Source organism: Pteropus vampyrus, unplaced genomic scaffold (assembly GCF_000151845.1).
Source record: "Pteropus vampyrus isolate Shadow unplaced genomic scaffold, Pvam_2.0 Scaffold91, whole genome shotgun sequence".
Classification (NCBI taxonomy): Eukaryota; Metazoa; Chordata; class Mammalia; order Chiroptera; family Pteropodidae; genus Pteropus; species Pteropus vampyrus.
In genome coordinates this window covers 5,418,663-5,424,581 of record NW_011888872.1, presented here as the reverse complement: position 1 = coordinate 5,424,581, position 5,919 = coordinate 5,418,663, and the positions used below count along the sequence as shown (strand labels likewise).

The following is a 5,919-nucleotide window of genomic DNA, read 5'->3' as shown; positions in this document are numbered from 1 at the left end:
CTGTCCCTTAGGGATGGAGAGTGGCAGATTAGCAGACTCATGACATGGCTTCCTGTGTACATACGAAGGCAGTTTTGAAGTGTGCCGCCCCTTTTCAGGCAAATTTCATGAACGATTTCTTCATAAGGTTTGTATTTTTTGAAGACACTTCTCTCTCTTGGTTTTGGTGTTTTATGCTACTGTTAATTCACCCTAGTTCTCACCTTAGCTCTCATCTTAGAAGAGTTAATGGTGTTACTCTGCCTGTTTGCTTTCAGAGTTCATCCCTACCATAACCTCAGCCTCCTCCACAGTATTGGCTTTTTGTAGATTATGACTTTACAGGGCTCACCTTGAAGTGTTAACCACAACAGGCAGGCGAGACCCTTGGAAATTGGCTTAATGTCTCAGTTTATTGTTGTCATCCTCTCAGAGGTTCCCTCTGCAGAGCTTTGGTTTCCATGTTGGCAAACTAGGCACTGTGTTGGCAAAATAGGCCTTCCGTAAGCTGCAAGCAGGGCCTGCTCTGCTAATGTAAAGCATGGATGCAAAGGTTATACACAGTTTATAGTTCTATGGTCTACGTATCAAACTGTTAGGTATTAGTAGAGAATTGCATATTTGCTGCTACGCATGCATTTAGAACAGCTGTTTACATGCGTTTTGTCCATGAAATTGGTTAAACTCTTAGGAAAAACATTTTAACTCAAGTTCTATTTATATACAAATCAGCAAATATAAATTAAAAGCCTCCAGACTAATCCGTCACAGGGAGGCCTTCAGTCAAAAGATTAGTTTCCTTCCTTTCCACTGCCTCAAGATAACAGTTTGATTCTCCATTATCAATACAGCCAGTTGCCTGTTTCCGGTTTCCTGCTCTGTGTATTTTGCATGTTGCTCATGGGAAATGATTTATTTATTTTTTTAAGCTACGGCACATATGTGGGGACTTCACCCTACTATATTCTTTTGTTTTTAATTCTTCTTCTTTTTTTTTTTTTTTTTTAGCAACTCAATAACTGAGCTTTAATGGGTACATTGTTAAAATTAGTATAAATTAAGTCTTGTGACCATTGGCCTGTTTGGGTCATGTTAAAATAATGTTCTAATTACAACTTCATGTGTTTTGCAGCTTCACTCTTACTGTACAGGTTTGTGGTGGCCGTTACCCAGAAACAAAACAAAAACAAACAATTTTGTCATACTTTTAGGTTCACTTTGGGCCCCTTTTAATATGAAAGAACCACAAAATTACAGTTTTATCATTTATCAGACATCGAGGAACAGTTGCAAGAAACAATTCAGTTGTGATTTTTAGTACCATATATTGATAACATTTAACTATTTAGGGCCTATGTGATGTGGAATTTCTTTCCTCCTTAAAATTTCAGTACGACAACCAACAGCAGCAAGTTTTATTGAGAGCATATTCGTTGTGCACTGAAGCTTTGCCAGTTGATTCAACAAGTGTTTATTGTGCACCCACTCTGCCAGGCATATGCTCAGGCTCTGAACAGATACAGGGTTGAGTCCTTGCCCTAGAGGCAGATACAAGCTAGTTGCTGAGAATAAGACTCAGGATACATAATTAAAAGATAAGTCTACAGCCATGCCACCCTGAACACGCCTGATCCCGTCTGATCTTGGGACCTAAGCAGGGTCAGGGCTGGTTAGTACTTGGATGGGAGACCACCTAGGAAGACCGGGTGCTATAGGCATTAAAAAGAGAGAGAGAGAGACAGACAGACAGACACCGACCACATCCCATCAAATGAAGAAGGCCTATAAGAAAAGCTAATCTTGGCCTGGGTCTTAAAGGAAGGGTAAGAAAAGAGAAAATCCCTTCCAAGTAAGAAAAATGGTTAAGCAAAAGTGAAGAAGAAAAAAGAATGTGTAAGGTGAGGGAAATTATGAATAAGACCTGTCGGATTGGAACACAAAGATGGTGAGCTAGGAAAGATCCCAGAGGAAGTAGGTACCTAGGGAAGGCTGCTCGGGACCCTCGAAGGCAAGGCCCAGAGATCTTGACTGTCTTGTGGACAGGAGGCCACTGAAGGTTTTGGTACCGTGGTATGACTTTGAAAAATTTGGAAGTTGAGTGTAGCAGTGATGCTTAAGGTGGGTAAGAATGGGAAAGGCACAAGGCAAGGGGAACTCCAGTAATTGTTGGAGGGTAGGGCCTGAAACCGTCCTCATTGTAGTGAACTTTTTCTTTCAAACACCCAAAAATATACTGTTGAAATCATTCTCTTGGCAACTGATCTTGTACTACTCCGTGATATCTTTTATTATTTTTTTAACTTTCCATTTTATTTCCCTAGCTAGGACTTCTAGTTCATTTAGGGCAAGAGACTTTGTCTTAGACATAGTTCTTATATACAGTATGCATTTTATAAATATTGGTGCTTATGAATACTCTCAACTTCACATTAGTCCTTACTCAGGATGTCTTCATGGAGTGATTGCTTCATTGTCTCCTTTTCTTCTCAGCTTCCATCCTTGTACTTCCTTTCTCCTGTGGACCCAAGTCTATACCTAACTTAGTTTAGCCATGTGTCTATACAAAGAAAAATTGCACACGATCGCCAGCTCTTAGTTACATTAGGCTCTTATCTTAGCACGACTGAAGAAGATCCTGGTAGAACATATTCTTGGGTTATACCAGCATGTTCAGACTATTTGAAAAGTAGAAGATTTGCTCTCATAAATGAGGTATAAATTCAGTCTTTAGGGGAATAACAAACGTTTCTGTATTTCCCTTATTTTCTATTCAGAGATGTCTCATATCTTCAGACCTTTCTTTGTCCCTGTCTCCCACCCCTTTTCACAGCCGGAACTGTGGCATATGGTGAATATGATTGTGTTTATTTAGCAGTCTGTGCAGAGGGCATTGCAGAAGGATGCTGTACAGTTATTTCCATAACACAGTGCCCTCCGCTATTTCTGTATCCTATAGCTTAACTCATGCTGCACACAGTGTTCACTTTTCCAATTACAGCAAATTCTTCAGAGTAAATAAATATATAAAGTCATCTATATTGATAATAGTTATTCCCTAAAAAGAGACGAAGTCGATTATGTACTTCTAGAAGGGAATGATGATGGGGAGAGGATATTCACTGTCCTTTGGTAGAAATTAAGTAAATATGTTTCTCTGATCTAAATATCTCATCCTCTTTCTCTAAGACGTCCTCTGAAAATTTCATGTAATTTATCAGAAGAAAGACAGTGAATATAGATGCTTGGAAGACAAGATGTAGCCGTGCCTCCTAATCCCTCTTAAACCTCACTGAGCTTTTTGGGCTTTGATGATGGGAACTCTGATGTTCCCCTCTCTGACAGCGTTGCTGTGCAGATATCGTGAGCTTTGAGAAAGTATAAATTGCTGTTCAGGCGCATGTGATGGTGGTATTGCAGGCATGCCATCTTATAAGAGTCTGTTTTCAGGAAAGAACATTGTAATAGAATTTCACTTATAATTCACTCCTTCCAAGGATCAGAAGCCGATGTAGATATAGGTTGGGTTTTCTCTATAGTTCTCCTTTTCTAGGTGGTTGGCTAATTCATCTCTGAGCCTTTAGAGCTAAAGATTTAGCTCGCGGAATGTTCACACTTAGAACTACTTCTGGTTCCCAGGTTCTCGGTTCCAGGGATATTTTGGTAGAATTTGTGTTTGTGGGAAAGTTGTTTTAAGAGAATGTTAGGAGTCCTTCCTGACTCCCACGCATTGACACGTAGACTGCGTCACCGAGCTCCTTCCTTTGGAGAGCTGCTCGTTCTTTTTGCCCTTTCTTCTCTAGGTTTCCCACTTTCCCACCTCTGGACTGCTGCTAGTGCTGCAGCTGCCTCAAGTTCTGACTTGAATCGGCAGGTATGTGATGATATCCAGTCTGCTAAGTAGTGTCCTCAGGTAGCATCTTTGGTTCCATTCTGCCCAGCACACTGTGACAGTCATTGCAAAGAGGGATCAGTGAGCAGTGCTTATACCTGAAGGCCTGCCCGTATGTGGAGGAGTGAGGAGACGATTTTCTGTAGCTTCAAAGGTGTAGCAAGCCTCCGTGGCCACAGAATCAGATCTAGTCTTTATGGAGTCACCATCCCAGTAATTGGAGTTACCCAGTGTTGGTACAGACCCTTTGACAAAATAAGGACTTGGGTTAGGATGGTGAAATAATCGTTGAAACATGATTTTTAAAAAAATTGTTGCACTAGAGGCTTTAATTGCCTGGTGATTGAGAACCAGGCTTTGGAGCCTGTCTGCCTGGAGAGTGACTAATTCCTGCCTCGCAGAGAAGTTAGGTGGAGATCGGCCCCTGGACAGAGTGAGCGCTCAGTGAATGCTATTATTGTTGTAATTAAAAAGAGAACGAACAAACCATTTTCTTACTCTGCCACTCAACAACTTCCTGCCACACACATGTAGCTTCCCCCTCCCTGGGATTTTTAAGGAGCTGGCCCAGGTGGGATTATTTTTTCGCTTTTGAAAGAAGGTTGATTCAGATGACTTCTAAAGGTTTGTTCTTCCCTGAGATTATATGATTCCATGATCCTTGATAAATTTTTCAAGTGGTTTGCACTGATGAGAATGGTACCTCGCTGGGGAAAAGGAGAAGGAACTAATTTAATGAGCAGTTATAACAAGCCAGGCACTTTTATGTGCATTTTACCTCCTCCCATTTAATGCTAGAGCAACCTTTAGGTGAGTCTTAGAGCAACCTTTAGGTGAGTCCATCTGAATAAATGCAGTGTGGAGGGGGTGGGGTGAGGGGCAGACACAGGTGGGAGATAGATACAGGGAGCAGGCCTAAGAGATGCCTATTTTTTGGAGCCACCACCTCCCGAGTTTTGGGCAGGGCTGGGTAGGAACCTGCCACCAGAGTCTGACTCCGTTGTGTTCTCTTGGAAAGAGATGCTGGCAGGATTTGGCTTCATTAATAGCAGTACAAAACCCTGACAAGGAAAAACGAGAATGGAAATGGCGTGGGGGACAGAAATGTCCACTGTCACACCAACCCAGATGGAGACTACCCTTGTGGTTCTCACTGCTGCTGCTTCTTTGCCTTGCAAGCCCTTTGTGGAATGGATGGGCCTGAGGGCAGGGAATTTCTGCTGCTACCAGCCAACATGCAAACTATTTGGATCAAAAAGACTTTGATGTGGTAAAGAGAATAATGAATGAATAGCATCCCAACTCAGCTGTCCCTCTCAGCAGAATGCGGGCCTAGACACTATGAATGTCACTTCCTATTGGTGTAAGCCCAGAATGTCTCCACCCAACCCGCACTGCTCACATCTAGGGCTGGATAGTCCTTTGTTGTGGAGGTCGTCCTATGCACTGTAGGGGGTTCGTCAGCATCCCCAGCTTCTACTTATCTTATGCCTGGTAACACCTACCCCTGAGTTGTGATAATCAGAAACTGCTCCAGACATTGCCAGATAACCCCTGGGGAGCATAATCGCTCCCAGTTGGGGACCACTGATCTAAATAACCAAATCAATAAGGGAGCTTGTTAGAGCTCCCTTTCACATCACCAGCTTTGCTCATACTTGTAGAGCTAGAAATGGTTTCTCTTCCCTCGGCTACTCCTTCCACCTCCTCACACAGCTCAAGCAGAGTGACAGCAGCTTGAGCTTGGAAACACGCCTCTGGACTGTCTTCCACTGTCGGTGCCAAGGGCCTCCTGCTCCTCAGGCAAGCGTCTGGCCTGATCTGCCCTGGCCTTGCTGGGTTGGGTTTGCAGGGGTGATGTCATTGTGCCTTCCCAGGAAGGGTGGAACAAAGGACGGGGTCCCCAAGGACATGCAGCTTCATCCTCAGCCCATCCGCTGGGTAGATTTTTTTTCCCTTCCTTTCCCTCCTTCTGGCCTAAGAAGTGATTGTTGTTCACCAAGCGATCCATTGTAAGAAGACATGCTAAGCTGGGCGAGCTTTGTGTCTCC

At 43.1% G+C, this 5,919-nt stretch overlaps 1 protein-coding gene and 1 pseudogene across 1 annotated transcript in view; both read left to right on the top strand.

The window, feature by feature from the left end:
* SPTBN1 (spectrin beta, non-erythrocytic 1) overlaps nucleotides 1-5,919 on the top strand; it is a 185,075-nt gene that overhangs the window by 105,841 nt on the left and 73,315 nt on the right. The window lies entirely within an intron of this gene.
* On the top strand, nucleotides 1,579-1,697 carry LOC111742351 (annotated as a pseudogene).